Genomic DNA, 20,660 nt, shown 5'->3' on the forward strand with positions numbered 1-20,660 from the left:
TCAGATGTGGGGAGGGTGCAAGGTGTCAGCCTGTGATCAGTGGGGGAGGGCAGGAATTTTTAAATCTTTATTAGTGTCACAAGTAGGATTACATTAACACTGCAATGAGGTTAATGTGAAATTTGAGCGGAGGCAAACAGAACTGATGCCAGGAGAGAGGTGGTAATTTCACTGAGCTCAGCGCAGGTCATTGGTCTTCTTCTGACATTGCACAACGATCCTCCTGGTCACGCTGCCTGCACTAACGGCTGCTGCCACTGCCTCCAAGCGGTATTGGTGGCCTTGCTGCTGGCCCTCTGACACTCTTGGGGGAACAAGATGTCTCATCTCGCATCCACTGCTTCCAGAGGCCTGGCCAAGTCAGCATCACCAAAGCGAGGAGCAGGTCTGCGTGCTGCCAGGTGTGTATGTTGACTGTAAGTAAGCCATGCGAGAGAGTTTAAAAGCAGCTTCTCTTGTTCACAGCAAGACACCCAGAGTCAGACAACGAGAAGCTTGTGGGGGCTCATTTCCAGCACTTAAATGTCGTTAAATACGGGCCGCGATCTCACCAACACAGTGTCAGGAAACATCTTGCTAATCATGCCCGAAATGACACTTTGAACTTTTTCATTAATCAACCCCGAAATCTATATTTTGCAAGAAAAGCTGTCTTGTCAGTGACACCCATGAATGAGGAAAAAAACTTCTGCAGGTCCAGCTTCTCTTGAAAGCTCAGCTCACTCAAATTCAATCAGAAGCTAACTGTATCAACAGTGACTTTTATATGCCCCAAATCACTGATAAACACAAACTGATTTCTTTTAACAAAATTTTCTAGCTAAATTCATTTGCACCTGCAATAATCTTGGCTTTGTGCTCAGAAGAAGAAAAGGTCACAATTCAGATTTAGCTCCAACTGAGACAATAAAAGCCATTTAAAGAACACATCATCATACACCACTTTGTTGTCATGACACTTAATTTACAGATTTGTGTTCAAAGCTGTGCCTTGCATCTACTACATAAAATGCAGCAACATTTTATCCGAATGATGTTATATGTAGATTGCCATCAGGAAGGGCATTCTTGACACACTAATTGAATACCTCAAAGCTTCATGAACAACCAGGCAACGTCTTAGATTGGGGCATGCAAATTGTCAAGTTTCATTCATCAAAAGATTTTGAAATAAAGAGGCTGCATTGTACCCTCACCAGCAGTTTAAGAGAGGGATAATCTTGCCAGGCTCCTTTGACAGCACCTTTCACATCGATGACCTGGGAGGTCAGGACAGCAGATGCACGGGGACGCCACCACCCGCAGATTGCCCTCTGAGCCACATACCATCCTGAATTTGAACTTAATCATTGTTCCACTGATGCCGCGTCAAAATACTGGAGCTCCCATCTCAATTGTACTGTGGGTGTACCTACACCACATGGACTGCAGCGGTTCAAGAAGGCAGCTCACCACCACCTTCTCGAGGGCAATAAAGGATGAACAACAAATGCTGGCCTCATCAGTGACATTCACATCCCATGAATGAACAAGAAATATAATGATTGTGATAAAAATGTTGATAAAGCATCAATCCCTCAATACGTGCAATGTTTATGGATGACAGCAACCGGGGAAAATGTAATTAGCCTCAGTATTGTTAAATCACAGAGGAGAAGAAAATATATTAGCCTGGGTTCCTGCTCATCACTGCCCACTGCCATCTGGTGGAAAGTGGTATGTGTGGAGCAGGTTCCCTCTCCCAACGAGAGATAAAAGCAAATTACTGTGGATTCTGGAATCTGAAACAGAAATAGAAAACGCTAGACAATCACAGCAGGTCTGACAGCATCTGTGGAGAGAGAAGGGAGCTAACGTTTCGAGTCTGGATGGCTCGTTGTCAAAGCTAGAAAGAACTTGAAATAGGGTCAGATTTACACTGTGGTGGGGGGGGGGGGCGTGGAATTGTGGGGCTGGATAGGGGGCTAGCAATCGGTGGAGATTGACAAACGTGTCATGGAGAGAAAGACAAAGGGAATGGAAATGGGGATGATTAAGGCGAAAAAGGCTGCTGATAGTGGCCCATGAAGAGATCAGAATGTGTGAATGGCAGAACAGAGGTGAGTGATGTGTCAAAGGCAACTAGGATCAGATGGCTCACGTGCACCTCCTTCGATCTGGTCTATTGCATTTGCTGCTCCCAGTACTGTCTACTCTACATTGGAGAGACTAAACGCAGACTGGGTGACCGCTTTGCAGAACACCCCTGATCTGTCCGCGAGCAGGACCCAGACCTTCCTGTCTCTTGCCATTTTAACTCACCGTCCTGCTCTCACATCCACATGTCTGTCCTTTGCCTGCTGCAATGTTCCAGTGAATGCCAGCGCAAATTGGAAGAACAGCATCTCATCTTCCAATTAGGCATGTTACAGCCTTCCGGACTTACCATTGAGTTCAACAACTACAGACTGTGAACTCTCTCCTCCATCTTCACCCCATTTTTATTTCCATCCATTTATTTTCATTTGTTCCACTGATTTGTTTTCCCCTCACCTTTGTTTACCTTCCCCGCACTCCACGGGGGCAGGCATTGCCAAACTCGGGGGCGCGACCCGCAGGTGGGTCACGGACAGGTGTTGGGAGGGTCGCAGAGCCATCCGTCGTGGCGCTCCCGATCGCGCAAATCTGCGCGCAACAGCCGCAGCGGCCGGCTGTAAATAACGGCGGCTGCAAGCGGCCTTCAAAATGGCCACGGACATGTAAAAAAAAATCCGGCCGCACTGCGCATGTGTGCCATATCATCGCGCACATGCGCATAGTGTTGCGCATGCGCACCGATGATGGGGAACACATGCGCAGTGTGGCCGCCTTTTTGTAAACTCGCAGCTTTTTGTTTTGCAAGTTCGGGGGGGTTTTATTCATTTAATTTTTTTTTTCACTTATTTTATTCATTTTATTTTTCTTTCCAATTTCGGGGGGGTTTATTTGATAAAGTTTTACAGGAACAAAATGCAGAACTTTGGACAGATGGAGACTCCATACTTCCCGACACCGGAACGCTTCACCTTCATCCAACAGGTTCCATTGGAGGAGCGTGTATGAGGGCAAAGGGACCCAAAACCATTTTTATCAGCAGCAAACAAGGTAACCCAATGGTGGGCCGGCGTTGGTCGCAAATTCGGCCGCCGTGGGTCGCGAAGGTCGGCCGGTTGGTAAAAATGGGTCCGCAGAAAAAAGGTTTGAAGAGCACTGCGCACTGCATTAGGGCCATCTGTTCCTAGTTCCTTAATCACCCCCATTTCCATACCCTTTGTCTTTCTGTCCAGGACATCTTTAGTCAGTCTCCAACTATCGCTGGCCCTCTATCTAGCCCCACCACTCTACGCCATCACTCCATGCCCACCACCGCCACATAAATCTGCCCCCAATTCCAGGTCTTTCTAGCTTTGGCAAAGAGTCATCCTGACTCAAAACGTTAGCTCCCTTCTCTCTCCACAGATGCTGTCAGACCTGCTGTGATTGTCCAGCATTTTCTGTTTATGTCCCTCAACCAACTGCCTGGCTGAAGAGTCACCCCATCATTGCATTGAATTGTTTCAAGAGTAATGTCTCTGTTTGCACTATCTAGAACTGTTGGCGCATTATGCCTCAAAATTACTCTTCTTTAACACAATGGACAAAGGAACAGCATCAAGTGGACAAAGGAACAGCATCAATTATACACTAATCATTTGTTCATAATGTAATTTTAAGGCCTTTATATGGAAAGGCGTTTGATATTTCCCAATTAGAAATTGCATCATTCTCCTAATGGATATCAGGAAACTTCAGTCTCCAAATTATAGCACAATAAACCTTTCCAGTGACAAGTCTTTTGATACAGCATTGAAATGTACAATTACTACTGGAACTGATAGCTTGACAGAATTCAAATAGTAGCATCAGCACAAAGAAGCATCACTTTGCACCAACATTGAAGTTGTGGCATAAATCGCTTCAGATGCAGTCTTTCAGGCTGTCACACAGATGTTACCATTGTAATGTCAATGTACCCAGTGTCTAATGCTCATTCAACCTGAAATGATTAACTTTGTTTGTGGTAAAGAGGATTTCATCACAGCAGGAGGATGGAAAATTATCTGGAAAGCAATTTCAAAGTGTTTTTAAGTGCAAAAAATGATAATACCAGGAAAGCAGAGTCAATTTTATCTTCATTCATAAACTGTAGTAATGTTCCAGTGGCGGGGATGTGCTGAGCAGACACAGGAAAGGTGGCTCTCGTCTTGGAAACTTGGAATTAGGCACATTTAGCCCAAATATCGACCGCTATACCAACTAAACCTCTCCCCCCCCCCCCCCCCCCCCCCCCCCCGGCCCCCCTCAGAAACCGCCACAGAAATATGCCCTCAAACCAGCCAAATGGCCGAAAGGAGGGTAAATCCAGCAGGAGCCAGGAGAGAAGGATAGAGGTGAGCAACGCGAGGAGCGAGGCAGCACGGGAGATGACTGATCAAGCCAGGTCGCCGACACCACGCCAGCCTACACGCCGATAGGCCAATGGATTGAGCTCCTAACCCAGGAGTTCCTTAAACATAGTGCGCCATACAAAAAATGATGGTGACGGTGAAGTTGGCAGCCACAGATGCCATGGCTCCTTTCAAGGAGGCGCTGGACAGGATGGAACAGCGATAGGAGACTCAAGAGGCATCGTTGTGGGAGCATGAAAAGGCGGCTACCGACCAAAGACACTGGATCACCTCATTGGAAGCGGAGGTAGCAAAGTTGATGGCGACCCAAGGAGCGCTCAAGGGAAGAGGGGAGGACCAGGAGAACTGGTCACATGGCCAGAATCTCAGAATTGTGGGTCTGCCAAAAGGCACTGAGGGCAAAAACCCCATGGAATATGTGGCACGAATGCTGGGTAAGCTAGTTGGAGGCAAAAGCTTCCCCAAGCCCCAGTAGTGGACAGGGCCCAGAGGTCACTCCGGCCGAGGCCCAAAACAGGAGAAGCGCAGCGGGACATCATCGCCAAGATAAGGAACGAATGCTGAACTGGGCAAGACACACGCGGTCTTGCAAATTGGAAGGGCATACGATCCCAGTGTACCAGGATATTAGGGAAGACCTGTCCAAGTTCCAGGCCAAATTCAACGGAGCCATAACAGCTTGTTTAAAAGCAAGGTCTGGTTTGGGATGCTGTACCCGGCCAAAATGTGGGTAACATACCAAACTAAGGAACATTACTTCAGCACACCGGTCAAAGCAGAGTGTTTGTGTGGTTGCAGGGGCTTGGGAAGCAGCAACAACAGTATTAATAGATGCTTTTGAACAATTATGTGGGATGAAGTTGCATCGCTTTTGCACAAATGTAAGTCCCAGTAAGGTGGGAAAGAGGACAGAAAGCCACCACACTAGTGGGCATGCTAGCACAAGGAAGTATGGGGAGAGGGGGTACCATGACACAGCTCCCGACTGGGAGAGAGTGCCTGGCAGAAGTGGGGGGGGGGGGGGGGGGGGGGGGGAACACGAGATCAGGGGGAAGGCGGGGGGGGGGAGAGGAAGGAGACCATGAAGGGTGAAGATAGAAGGGGCATGCCCACAGCGGGGGAGGGGGTTAAGAGAGCGATAGGTGGGCCCGGAGGTGGGGGTGGGGAAGGTACAATGCTGGTTGCAACATGTCGCATATGGCGGCGACGGGAACAAGGATTTTGAAAACGCCCATCTCGGATGTCCCCAAACAAAGGGAAACCCTGAAGTGTGGGGGCACCTCCACATGGTAAATATAATAACGGATGGCCCCCAAACAAAGGGAAGCTCCAGGAGGAGGAACCACAAGTCCCCCATTAGGATAGTCAGGGGACTCAACAGTCCAGTGAAAAGATCCCGAGTCTTTGGCCACGTGAAAAGTTTGAGGGCCGACATCTTCCTTCAAGAGAGGCACCTGAGGGAGAAGGACCGACTGAGGGTAAAAAAAGAGTTGGGTGGGACAGACGTACCAGGCATGCCATGGGACAAGGGCAGGAGGGATGGACCTTCGGGGCATCAGAACAGCCAGAGGTCTGTTTCCAGGCCATCAGGGAAGAGAAGGCCAGGATATCGGCCTCCCTCACCCCTGGGGAGGGGGGCAGATGCCCTAGCCCTCCCTGAGACTCCTGCCCGGCTGGAGATCGGCAGCACAACCCAAGGCTGCAGACTGGCTGTCTGACCTGGCAGAATTTCTCAAGTTGGAGAAAATGCAATACACCAGAGAAGCAGAGGAAGGCTTCCACAAAACATGGAGGCTCTTTACCAACTTGTTCCAATACCTGATTGTAACCAGCAACCAATAACGTGGGGGGGGGGGGGGGGGGGGGGGGGGGGGGGGAGAGGAGAGACGACGACACTGGGACAGCGCAAAGCTAGGAGGGGAAAGGGAAGAGCAAGGGAGGCGGGGGAGGGGGAAGGAGAGGAAGTCAGCACAGGAAATGTAGGGTAGGCAGTGGGAGAACACCAGAAGGGGCAAAGATCAATAGGCAAAATTAACTCAGTGGACATACCGTTCCCCCCCCCCCCCCCCCCCCCCCTCAGGTGAGTACAGCCAGCTATCGACCCCAATCGACCCAGAGGACACACCTCGGGCACCTGTCTGGCCCAGCTGGCACTCGCCCGGCCATCATTTCTATCTGCAAATTTCTTTTTTTTAAACATTTCTGTTCTATATACCTCCACCATCTTTTTGGCCTTAATATACGCACCCTGTAAGATAAGCTCTATATCTATGAATCAAAAATACAATTGTTGATGTAATTTGTGTTAATCATTGTGATAGTTCTGTCTTATTCTGTAACTTTTGATATAAAATATTAAAAACCCAATAAAAACATTTTCAATAAAAAAGTTGAAGTAACATGTTTCTTTTGAATAAAATTTTTTTAGATCACTGACAGCATCAAAAGTAAAAGAAGGTGAATCGGAAACTATAGTTCACATTTAGCAACAGTTCACCCAAACTGAAGGCCTGTAGAAAATCAAAAGTTAGAGTAATTATGGGTTTTGTTTACTTATGGTTCTGTTTATCCATGCAATCCTTGCCATCAGAAAATAATTAAGCATCCCTAAACTAATTTCCTATAGCCAATTTGAAAAGCTGTCTTTTTCATTCCCGCATGGAATCACAGAATCTTTACAGTGCAGAATGAGTACTGATTCGCTGACAGAGAATTCTATTAGTCCTATCTCCCTACCTTTTCCCTGTAACCTTGCATATTCTTTCTTTTCAATTCCCTTTTGAATATCTCAATCGAACCTGCCTCCACCATCAAAGAACAAAGAAAAGTACAGCACAGGAACAGGCCCTATGGCCCTCCAAGCATGTGCCGACCAAGCTGCCCGCCTAAACTAAAATCTTCTGCACTTCCGGGGTCCGTATCCCTCTATTCCCATCCTATTCATGTATTTGTCAAGATGCCCCTTAATCGTCACAATCGTCCCTGCTCCCACCACCTCCTCCGGCAGCGAGTTCCTGGCACCCACTATACCCTCTGTGTAAAAGTATTGCCTCGTACATCTCCTTTCAACCTTGCCCCTCGCACCTTAAACCTATGCCCACCAGTAATCTACCCTGGGAAAAAGCCTCTGACTATCCACTCTGTCTATGCCCCTCATAATTTTGTAGACCTCTGTCAGGTCGCCCTTCAACCTCTGTCGTTCCAGTGAGAACAAACTGAGTTTATTCAACCTCTTATCATAGCTAATGCCCTCCATACCAGGCAAGATCCTGGTAAATCTCTTCTGCACCCTCTCTAAAGCCTCCACATCTTTCTGATAGTGTGGCGACCAGAATTGAACACTATACTCCAAGAGTGGCCTAACTAAGGTTCTATACAACTGCAACATGACTTGCCAATTTTTATACTCAATGCCCCGGCCAATGAAGGCAAGCATGCCATATGCCTTCTTGACTACCTTCTCCACCTGTGTTGCCCCTTTCAGTGACCTGTGGACCTGTACACCTGGATCTCTCTGACTGTCAATACTCGAGGGTTCTACCATTCACTATATATTCCATACCTACATTAGACCTTCCAAAATGCATTACCTCACATTTGTCCGGATTAAACTCCATCTGCCATCTCTCCGCCCAAGTCTCCAAACGATCTAAATCCTGCTCTATTCTCTGACAGTCCTCATTGCTATCCGCAATTCCACCAACCTCTGTGTCGTCTGCAAACTTATTAATCAGACCAGTTACATTTTCCTCCAAATCATTTATATATACTATGAACAGCAAAGCTCCCAGCACTGATCCCTGCGGAACACCACGAGTCACAGCCCTCCAATTAGAAAAGCACCCTTCCATTGCTACTCTCTGCCTTCTATGACCTAGCCAGTTCTGTATCCATTTTGCCAGCTCATTCCTGATCCCATGTGACTTCACCTTTCGTATCAGTCTGCCATGAGGGACCTTGTCAAAGGCCTTGCTGAAGTCCATGTAGACAATATCCACTCCCCTACCTGCATCAATCATCTTTGTGACCTCCTGAAGCGCCAGGAAGGAACCCCCCCGACAGGCCGGACGGCGGAGGAGGAGAAGCGGGGAGAAGCGGCAGCGGAGGAGGAGCGGGCGGCGGAGAGGCGGGCGGCGGCGACGGAGAGGCGGAAGGCGGCGGCGACAGAGAGGCGGAAGGCGGCGGCGACGGAGAGGCGGAAGGCGGCGGCGACGGAGGCGAGGAGCAGCGGCGACAGGAAGGCCCAGCAGCGGCGGGTCCAACCCCTCTCCCTCCCCCCCCCCCACGCGGGCCGGGAACAGTGCGGCAGCGGCGGGCCCTCTTCTCTCTCCCCCCCCCCCCCCAGACGCGGGCCGGGAACGGTGCGGCAGCGGCGGGCCCTCTTCTCTCTCCCCCCGCCCCCCCCCCCCCCCCAGACGCGGGCCGGGAACGGTGCGGCAGCGGCGGGCCCTCTTCTCTCTCCCGCCCCCCCCCCCCCCCAGACGCGGGCCGGGAACGGTGCGGCAGCGGCGGGCCCTCTTCTCTCTCCCCCCCCCCCAACCAGCAGCGGGGACAACCCCCCCCCCAACCAGCAGCGGGGACACCCCCCCCCAAAAAGCAGCGGGGACACCCCCCCCCCCCCACCCAGCAGCGGGGACCCCCCCCCCCCCAACCAGCAGCGGGGACACCCCCCCCAACCAGCAGCGGGGACACCCCCCCCCAACCAGCAGCGGGGACACCCCCCCCCAACCAGCAGCGGGGACACCCCCCCCCCCAACCAGCAGCGGGGACACCCCCCCCCCCAACCAGCAGCGGGGACACCCCCCCCCAACCAGCAGCGGGGACACCCCCCCCCCAGCCAGCAGCGGGGACACCCCCCCCCCAGCCAGCAGCGGGGACACCCCCCCCCCAGCCAGCAGCGGGGACACCCCCCCTCCAACCAGCAGCGGGGACACCCCCCCCCCCAACCAGCAGCGGGGACACCCCCCCCCCTCTACCGGCAGCGACCACCGGCCCACTCGCCCCTCCCTCCCCCCCCCCCCCCCCCCCCCCACCCACGTGGCAAGGACAAAGGGACTCTCTCTCTCTCTCTCCTGGGCGAGTGGGGAGAGAAAACAAAAGAAAAAAGAGACTTATATTTCTGTTCTTTTTTAAAAAAAAACCCCCAAAAGAAAAGAGAAAAGGGGTAAAATAAAGGGGTAAAGGAAAGAAGGGGGGAAATAAATTTTTATTTAAAAAAATATATATATATGTATTTTTATATATATATATATATATATATATATATAATAATAAATAAAATTAAAATAGGGTGCGGAAAAGGGGGAAAAGAAGAACAAGGAGAGAAGAAACGATGAAGGGGAAGGGGGAGAAAAAAATGCCAGAAGGGAGCCAAGAGAAAGGGGGCACCGGAAGTAGACGGGGCAAAGGGCAAACCAGCTTGGGCGAACGAGTCAACACGCGAAGCAGCGGGAAGGAGGTATCGCCGCATCCAAAAGAGCTGGACGGGCGGGCAACCTCTCCCCTGGGGTTAGAGGGGGGCGTGAATTGGAAGGAAGCCTTTGCTGAGGTGGTGAGGGAGCAGCTGCAGGCAATCAAGGCAGAGTTAAAAGCTGACGCAGAGGCCGCAGCACAGGCAGCAGTGACAAGGGCCATGTCAGGGGTGCAGCAGGCTCTGACCAGAATAGAGGAGAAAGTGGATGCCCAAGGGAAGATACTGGAAGCCCAGGGGGCAACCATTAAAGAGCTGGAGAAGGCAGCGACTGACGTGAGCGACCGGGTCATGTCCCTGGAGAGGGGAATGGCGAAACTGAATGCAACACAGGGGAGCCTGAAGGGCAGGGTAGACGACCAGGAGAACAGTTCGAGAAGGCAAAATATTAGGATAGTGGGCCTGCCAGAGGGGATCGAGGGTAGAAATCCCACAACATTCGTGGCTGCGATGCTGGGCACCTTAGTGGGGCGGGAAACTTTTCCCACCCCACCGGAAATGGACAGAGCTCATCGGTCACGGCGCCCGAAGCCCAAGGAAGGGGAAAAACCAAGAGCAGTTATAACCAAACTGCACCGGTACCGGGATAGGGAGACAATCCTGCGCTGGGCCAAGGAGAATAGAGCCTGCAAATGGGACGGGCACGCCATCCGAATCTACGAGGATCTTGGAGCGGACATAGCTAAGAGACGGGCGGAGTTCAACAGAGCGAAAGCAGCTCTCTACAAGAACAAAGTACGTTTTGGTGTGCTGTACCCAGCAAAACTCTGGGTCACATACCAAAACAAGGAATATTTCTTTACAGCCCCTGCCGAGGCGAATAGATTCGTCGAGGAGCACGGGCTGGAAAAACGCCATGGGAAGTAGGGACGAGGGGCCCATGGCAAGGAGAAACGTCATGCCGACGGGGGGGTGGGGAGGGGCGAGGCAAAGCCAGCCCCCTCCCCCCTGGCAGGAACACCCAGAACGAAAAACAACCCAATGCCCAAGGGCCCGCTCCAGGTGGGAGGCCAGGCCCCGGCACGAGGGAACGGGATTACTGGAGAGGGGAGAGGAGAAGCGGGACAGCAACCTCCGAGAGGGGAGCCACCGTGCTAGCAGGAAAGCTAGCGACGGGGGCGCGCAACAGAGCAGGGCCGCAGCGCACCCCCAACAGGGGGGAAGGCGCCAGGCAGGGGAGGGGGGGGATCACCCATCAAAGGTGGGAGAGCAAATGGGGACAGGAATGGGGGAGAGAGGTGCAATGGAGGGGTATACAGGGGAGGGGGGAAAAGGGATAGAGCGGGGGGGGGGGCACTCGGGGGGCGAGAGACCAGGGAGGGGAAATGCAGGGACGAAGGGACAAAAGAGGCCAGAAAGGGAATAGGGCCACAAAGTGCCACGGACAAGGGCTCGAAACAGGGAACCGCTGCAAGCACCCACCCAGTACGGTCTGTGGGTGAAGGGGCCCCCCGGAGTGCAGGGGACTACCCGCGTGGCGGACACACAGTGGACGGCCATGGCGGGTGTCCCCGGGACAAGGGGGAACCCCGGAGCGCAGGGACCCGACCGCATGGGGAGAGCAGTGATAGTGGACATCCTGGACGGCCCCCTAACAAAGGGAAACCCCAGAGGGCAGGGGCACGTCCACCGGACAAATATGGTTAACCCCACAGGAGCAAGGGGGCAGAAGCCCCCCACCAGAATAGTCACCTGGAACGTAAGGGGACTTAACGGCCCAGTGAAGAGATCTAGAGTCCTCACCCACCTTAGGAACATGAGGGCCGACATAGTCTTCCTCCAAGAGACGCACCTGAGGGAGCAGGACCAACTGCGGGTAAGAAAGGGCTGGGTGGGACAAACCTATCATTCCTGTTATGGGGCAAGGGCCAGGGGGGGTGGCGATCCTGATTGGCAAGAGGACAATGTTTAGGGCGACAAAGACGGTTACGGACCCAGGGGGACGGTATGTCATGGTCAGCGGGGCCCTGGATGGGGCGCCGGTAGTTCTAGTTAACGTGTACGCGCCCAACTGGGACGACACGAGCTTCATCCAAAAGACCATGGCAGAAATCCCGGACATAGCGACGCACCGACTAATCATGGGGGGGGACTTCAACTGTGTACAGGACCCAAAGACGGACAGATCAAACTCCAGAACGGGGAAAACCTCAAACATGGCAAGGGAACTCAGTCACTATATGGAGCAGATGGGAGCAGTGGACCCCTGGAGATTCGCCCACCCGGGGGAGAAAGAATTCTCTTTCTTCTCCCCAGTACACAATGTGTACACCAGAATTGACTTCTTTGTGGTGGGGAAAACGGTGCTTCCAGGGATAGACAAGGTGGAATATTCCGCAATTGTGATATCAGACCACGCCCCACACTACATGGACGTGCGGCTGGAGACGGGAAGGGCCCAGCGCCCCACATGGAGGCTGGACGGTGCCTTACTAGCTGACAAGGCCTTCAGCGAAAGGATAACGCGGGCCATAGCGGAATACACGGAGAACAACCAAAACGGGGAGGTCTCATCCTCCACGTTCTGGGAAGCGCTTAAGGCCGTACTAAGAGGGGAAATCATTGTCTACAAAGCGCAAAGAGATAGGGAGGAAAGGGTGGCTAGGCAGAAGCTGGTCGACTCCATACTGGAGGTAGACCGTAAATACTCCGAGGCCCCGACCGTAGAGCTCCTGGCGGAGAGAAAAGAACTACAAAGGAACTTTGACCTGCTCTCCACCAGGAAAGCAGTACACCAACTCCGCCAGGCACGCGGGGCCCTGTACGAACACGGAGACAAAGCCAGCCGCCTGTTGGCACACCAGCTGAGAAAGCAGGCAGCCAGCAGGGAAATTGCGCAAATCAGAGGTACCAGAGGCACGTGGGAAACAGAACCAGAGAGGATTAACGAAACCTTCAAGGCCTTCTACCAAGAGCTATACACCTCGGAGCCCCCAACGGGGAAGGCTGGGATGAACCGGTTTCTTGATGGACTGGACATACCAGTCGTGGGAGAGGGCAGAAAACGGGATCTGGAAGCACCACTAGCACTGGGAGAGATCATGGAGAGCATTAGCTCCATGCAGACGGGGAAGGCGCCGGGACCGGACGGATTCCCGGCGGACTTCTACAAAACATTCGCGACAGCGCTGGCCCCGCACCTGCGGGAGATGTTCACAGACTCGCTAGCTAGGGGCACACTGCCACCCACGTTAGCACAGGCCTCAATCTCGCTGATACCTAAGAAAGACAAAGACCCAACGGAATGTGGGTCATACAGACCCATATCCCTGCTGAACGCAGACGCCAAAATACTGGCCAAAATCCTAGCCAAAAGGCTAGAAGACTGTGTACCTGAGGTGGTCACAGAGGACCAGACGGGCTTCGTCAAAGGTAGACAGCTTACCGCGAACATCAGGCGCCTGCTGAACGTGATAATGACCCCCTCCGGGGAGAGAACACAAGAGGTGATCGTCTCCCTGGACGCAGAAAAGGCCTTCGACAGAGTCGAATGGAAATACCTCATAGAGGTACTGGACCGGTTCGGGCTTGGAACAGGGTTCACCGCTTGGGTAAAGCTCCTATACAACGCTCCCATGGCGAGTGTACGGACCAACAATACCAACTCCCAATACTTCCAGCTGCACAGGGGCACCAGACAAGGATGCCCACTGTCCCCGCTGCTGTTCGCACTAGCAATCGAACCGCTAGCAATCGCGCTCAGGGCAGCAAAAAATTGGAGGGGGATCCGAAGGGGAGGTAGAGAGCACAGAGTCTCACTCTATGCGGATGATCTGCTCCTCTATATCTCGGACCCACAAAGCAGCATGGACGGAATCATAGCGCTCCTGAAAGTGTTTGGAGCCTTCTCGGGCTACAAACTCAACATGAGCAAAAGTGAGATCTTCCCAGTACACCCGCAAGGGGGGGGGGGGGGGGCAAGCACTAAAGGGGCTGCCGTTCAAACAAGCCCGACACAAATTCCGCTACCTGGGGATCCAAATAGCCCATGACTGGAAAGGGATCCACAAATGGAACCTCACCAGCCTGACGGAGGAAGTTAAAAAGGACCTGCAAAGATGGAACACACTCCCGCTCTCCCTCGCGGGGAGAGTCCAGACGATCAAAATGAACGTACTGCCCAGGTTCCTTTTCCTGTTTAGATCCATTCCGATCTACATCCCCAAGGCCTTTTTCAAAGCGCTGGACAAACATATCATGGCGTTCGTATGGGGGGGGTAAAAATGCTAGGATCCCAAAGAAGGTCATACAAAAAACAAAATCCAGGGGGGGGCTAGCCCTCCCGAATCTACAATTCTATCACTGGGCGGCAACAGCCGAGCGAGTAAGGGGATGGATCCAGGAGCCAGAAGCAGAGTGGGTGCGTGCGGAGGAGGCCTCCTGCATGGGAACCTCCCTCCGGGCCCTCGCCACGGCAGCACTCCCATCCCCACCCAAAAAACACTCCACCAGCCCAGTGGTGACAGCCACCCTCCAATCCTGGAACCAACTGCGGCAGCAATTTGGCCTGTACAAAATGTCGGACAAGGCTCCCATCTGCAACAACCATAGGTTCAAACCAGCACTGACCGACGCCACCGTCAAAAGGTGGAGGCAGGACGGGGGGACACTGACAGTCAGGGACCTATACACGGACGACAGGATCGCAACACTGGACGAACTGACAGAGAAATTTCAGCTAGCTGGGGGGAACGAGCTACGGTACCTGCAGCTCAAAAACTTCCTACGAAAGGAGACAGGGACGTACCCACAACCGCCACAACAGACACTATTGGAAGACCTACTGGACGCAAGTATCCTAGAGAAAGGGAACTGTAGTGACATGTATGACCGACTGGTAGACAGGGACGACACCGTACTGGACGCAACAAGAAGGAAATGGGAGGACGACCTGGGGATGGAGATAGGGTGGGGACTCTGGAGCGAAGCACTGCATAGGGTCAACTCCACCTCCACGTGCGCAAGGCTCAGCCTGACGCAACTAAAAGTGGTACATAGAGCCCACTTAACGAGAAACCGTATGAGTAGGTTCTTCCCGGAGGTGGAGGACAAATGTGAGCGGTGCCAGAGAGGCCCGGCCAACCACGCCCACATGTTCTGGTCTTGCCCCAGACTTGTGGAGTACTGGACAGCCTTCTTCGAGGCAATGTCCAAAGTGGTGGGGGTGAGGATGGAGCCATGCCCGATAGTGGCGGTCTTCGGGGTTTCAGACCAGCCAGATCTATTCCTGGGGAGGAGGGCGGACGCCCTTGCCTTTGCCTCCCTGATTGCCCGCCGTAGAATCCTGTTTGGCTGGCGGTCAGCAGCACCACCCAGAGCTGCAGACTGGCTGTCCGACCTCTCGGAATCTCTCCAAATGGAGAAAATCAAATTCGCCATCCGAGGGTCGGACGACGGCTTCCACAGAACGTGGGAGCCATTCATGCAACTGTTCCGGGACCTGTTTGTGGCCAACGTACATGAGGAAGAATAGTCGGGTGGCCAAGAACCAGGGGAAAATGGGCGGGAATCGGGGGAAGGTAGCCGGGGGGAGGGGGGGGGGGGGGGGGGGGGGGGCTACGGGCTCGGTATGGGGGTTTGATGGCAAGCCAAGGCCCAAAACCAAACTATAAATAAATGCCTATAAACATGTGCCTCGGCCATATTGGTGAATGTAAAATATGTATGCTGGCTAAAGGGGGCGGCCACAATTATTGTTATGAAGATGCTTACCTGTAAATATTCATGTAAAAAATTTTTGTGTTTTCCTTTTTTTTTTTCTCTCTCTCTAATAACTTGTAATTTGTCATATATGAAATATGAAAACTCAATAAAAAACATTTATAAAAAATCTTTGTGACCTCCTCGAACAACTCTATCAAGTTAGTGAGACACGACCTCCCCTTCACAAAACCGTGCTGCGTCTCACTAATACGATCCTCTGTCAAAGAATTCTCTCAAGTAATTTCCCTACCACTGACGTAAGGCTCACCGGCCTATAGTTCCCTGGATTATCCTTGCTACCCTTCTTAAACAAAGGCTATTCCCAGTCCTCCGGAACATCACCTGAAGACAGTGAGATACCTGTCAAGGCCACAGCAATTTCCTCTCTTACCCCATTCAGTATTCGGGGGTAGATCCCATCAGGCCCTGGGGACGTATCTACCTTAATATTTTTCAAGACACCCAACACCTCTTTTTGGATCTCAATGTTACCCAGACTATCTACACACCCTTCTCCAGACTCAACATCCACCAGTTCCTTCTCTTTGGTGAATACTGATGCAAAGTATTCATTTAGTACCTCGCCCATTTCCTCTGGCTCCACACATAGATTCCCTTGCCTGTCCTTCAATGGGCCCACTGTTTCCTTGGCTACCCTCTTGCTTTTTAGGTACGTGCAAAAAGCCTTGAGATTTTCCTTAACCCTATTTGCCAATGACTTTTCGTGACCCCTTTTAGCCCCCCTGACTCCTTGCTTAAGTTCCTTCCTACTTTCCTTATATTCCACACAGACATCGTCTGTTCCCAGCCTTCTAGCCATGACAAATGTCTCCTTTTTCTTTTTGACGAGGCCTACAATATCTCTCGTTATCCAAGGTTCCCGAAATTTGCCGTATTTATCCTTCTTCCGCACAGGAACATGCCAGTCCTGAATTCCTTTCAACTGACATTTGAAAGCCTCCCACATGTCAGATGTTGATTTACCCTCAAACACCCGCCCCCAATCGAAGTTCTTCAGTTCCTGCCTAATATTGTTATAATTAGCCTTCCCGCAATTTAGCACATTCACCCTGGGACCACTCTTATCCTTGTCCACCAGCACTTTAAAACTTACTGAATTGTGGTCACTGTTCCCGAAATGCTCCCCCACTGAAACTTCCATCACCTGGCCGGGGTCATTCCCCAATACCAGGTCCAGTATAGCCCCTTCCCTCGTTGGACTATCTACATATTGTTTGAAGAATCCCTCCTGGATGCTCCTTACAAATTCTGCCCCATCCAAGCCCCTAGCACTGAGAGTCCCAGTCAATATTAGGGAAGTTAAAGTCTCCCATCACAACAATCCTATTGCTTTTGCTCCTTTCCAAAATCTGTCTGCCTGTCTGCTCCTCTATCTCCCGCTGGCTGTTGGGTGGCCTGTAATAAACCCCCAACATTGTGACTGCCCCCTTCTTATTCCTGTTCTCTACCATATAGCCTTGCTGCCCTCTGAGGTGTCCTCCTGCAGTACACCTGGAGTACGTGCACTCCTCCACCCCTTTTACATCCCCCTCTATCCCGCCTGAAATATCTAAATCCTGGAACTTTTAGCTACCAATCCTGTCCTTCCCTCAACCAGGTCTCTGTAATGGCAACAACATCATAGTTCTAAGTACTAATCCAAGCTCTAAGTTCATCTGCCTTACCTGTTATACTTCTTGCATAAATTATATGCACTTCAGGCCACCAGTCCCGCTGTTTTCAGCAACATTTCCGGTCTGCTCTTCCTCAGAGCCATACTGGCCCTATTTCCTAGTTCTCCTCAATTTTTTCACCTTCTGATGTATTGCTCCGGTACCCACCCCCTGCCATACTAGTTTAAACCCTCCCGTGTGACACTAGCAAACCTCGCGGCCAGGATATTTATGCCTCTCCAATTCAGATGCAACCCGTCCTTCTTATACAGGTCACACCTGCCCCGGAAGAGCTCCTAGTGGTCCAGTTAACGGAAACCCTCCCACCTACACCAGCTGTTTTGCCACGTGTTTGGCTGCTCTATCTTTCTATTTCTAGCCTCAGTGGCACGTGGCACAGTGAGTAATCCCGAGATTACAACCCTAGAGGTCCTGTCTTTTAACTTTCTGCCTAGCTCCCTGAACTCCTGCTGCAGGACCTCATGTCCCTTCCTGCCTATGTCGTTTGTACCAATATGTACAACGACCTCTGCCTGTTTGCCTTCCCCCTTCAGGATGCTCGCTACCCGTTCTGAGACATCCTGGACCAGGGAGGCAACATACCATTCTGGAGTCTCTTTCACGTCCTGTGCACCTGACTATAGAGTCCCCTCTGACTATTGCTCTTCTGCGCTTTGACCCTCCCTGCTCAACATCAGAGCCAGCCGTGGTGCCACTGCTTTGGCTGCTGCTGTTTTCCCCTGATAGCCTATTCCCCTAACAGTATCCAAAGCGGTATACCTGTTTGAGAGGGGGACAACCACAGAGAATTCCTACACTGACTGCCTGCCCCTTCTGGTGGTCACCCATCTCTCAGCCTGCACCTTGGGTATGGCCGTGTCTCTATAACTCCTATCTATGACACTTTCCGCTACGTGCATGCTCCTAAGTGCATCCAATTGCGCCCCCAACCGAACCAAGTAGTCTGTGAGGAGCTGCCATTGGTTACACTTGCTGCAGAGTGACATTTAAGCACTAATTAATTAATTTAAAATAAACACTCGAATTATTGTTAGATTGAGTTACAATTAACTATATGGCCCTGACGCTAAAGTATTTTCACTGTAAAATTAATGCTAAATACCGATCTTTGCCCTCAGGTTTAGTTACTCCACTATCTAGTTAATCAATTAGATTTTTTTTGCAATATTATTTTTTTTTCAAATTTAACAGATTCCCAACCAGCCAATCATGTCACAGCTTTACTGTGATGTCACTTACAGTTTTCCTCCCCACACAATTTGAAAAGGTAATAAAAATCACTTACCTTCCCAGGATACTCTCTGGTTATCTCCCTGCTGATTAACAGTTACAGGCCAGAGGAAAGCAAATAAAACGGTAGGGAAAAAGCGCCTTCTCCCACTCTGCACCGAATTACTAAGTTCCAATTCCCACTCTGGATGTGTCTCCCTCCCTCAGGATGTGTCTCCTTCACCTACGCAAAGCTTTCTTTCATGAAGTTAGTTCCAGACTCCAACCACCTTTGGAGTGATTTTTTTTTCCTCACTTCACTTCTTCTTTGGCCCATTATTTTGCATCTCTGCCGTCTAGTTCCTGATGTACTCCTGAGAGGGAACTGTTTACCCAATTCATCCCCCTCAGGATCTTGAATAACTTTATCAAGTCTTCTCTCTGCCTTCTTTTATCCAAGGAATATAGACCCCACTTCTCCAATGTATTCATAGCTTCAATTGTTTATCCCTGGAATCATTCCTATGACTCGCTTCAATGCCTTCACATCCTTCCTCAAGTATGGTACCCAGAACTGGACGTTTTGGTCATTTTTAGCAGGAAAAATGGGAGAAAATCAGTGGAGAGAAAATGGTGGAATTTCCCAGAGAGTAGGTGCTGGTTTTGGAGGTGAGGGGGTGGCAGATTCATTCCAGAGGAGGCCCGTCTCCTAGCAATTTTTCAGAAGTAGTTCAGGAAAATAATGGTTACCTGCCTGTCAGAAATTCACAGCTGTGCCATAGACACTGAAGGCCTTGAAATATATAGTTCACCAGCATACTGATACTGCATTAGTAGGAACAGAAACAAAACACTGGAACTACACACCCATGAATTGTGCTGCAGCTTTATTCAAAACTCAAATACTCCTGTACGTTCTTGGGTATATAACATGACACTGAGTGCACACATGAGAACCACAAGGTTTTGCCACTCTCTGTGGAATGTGCAACTCAACGGTTTGAAGTGGAGAGTGATGTTTGTGGTGATATGCATATAGGCATATCTATGTATAATTGTGCATAGTTGTATCAATGTATATATCTGTCTATAATAGCACCACTGTACATAGCCACAAAGCAATACATGGGAGAGCTATGACCTCCCACCAGCAGGTGGAACCAGACAACCATACAGACACATAATAAATATATACACATCAGGGGACGGACGGGAGGACAGTGTCTTCCTCCTTAGTTTTATAGTAATGTAGACGGAGTTGTTTGTACATAGAAATGGATGGTTACTATCAAGAATAAATACTTGTAACAGTCATATCTTTATGTTCTATGTGTACCTTTGTGATCAAGGAAGCAACTGAATACAACAACATTAATAAATGGACCACTGTTTGTTGGTTACATTCAGACTCTACCACAACAACACACTGCTTCTATACAATACCTTTAAAATGGAAAGAATTCCAAGAAACCTCAGAAGACAAATGGAATGGATGCTGATCTTTTATAAAGATAGAAAGGGAACCGGAGAGGCAAACGGTGTCCCATTGGACGGAGATGGTCGGTTGACTTTCTCGCATTGAAGTGCAGAGAATTGCTGTTGCATTTGCTTAACACCTGAATTTCAATCTGTTTTGTTGCCTGTGAAGTATAACAGGCTATTTCGGAGGGAAATGACAAATGACAATAATATATTCTTACTTTCTTCTTTTCTAGTATTCTTGTGACAACAACATTAAACTTTTACATTTCAGGACATAATGGATTGCAATCGCTAACATTTCCACAAAACATAATGGTGATTGTGAAATCATTCCAATATGTTCACTAAAATTGTGGAAAATGGCAGCAGTCCCATTTCCAACTGCAGCTGTGGTTGAAGAGAGAATTTTGAGCTAAAATATATTGGAGTGCATTACTGGTGGTTGCACAAACAGCAATTTGATGTAATGGTTTAAAACAGCATACAAGCAAACTTCATGGTTTTAGAGGAATATTGGTCCACTTACAATCTTTCCTCTTAGCATTTGCAAAAATCTACATTCAAGTAGAATATGTTAAACCCCTGTCCAAGCACAATTTACTTCAGCTATATTTTTGTCATGCTGGGAAGACCAAG

The 20,660-nt window shown here is 50.6% G+C and overlaps 1 protein-coding gene across 3 annotated transcripts in view; it reads right to left on the reverse strand.

The window, feature by feature from the left end:
- The window catches only part of tango2 (transport and golgi organization 2 homolog (Drosophila)), a 273,616-nt gene that overhangs the window by 229,914 nt on the left and 23,042 nt on the right, over positions 1–20,660 (reverse strand). The gene's annotated exons all lie outside the window — the stretch shown is intronic.

This window comes from Scyliorhinus canicula, chromosome 1 (assembly GCF_902713615.1).
Source record: "Scyliorhinus canicula chromosome 1, sScyCan1.1, whole genome shotgun sequence".
In the NCBI taxonomy this organism is placed as follows: Eukaryota; Metazoa; Chordata; class Chondrichthyes; order Carcharhiniformes; family Scyliorhinidae; genus Scyliorhinus; species Scyliorhinus canicula.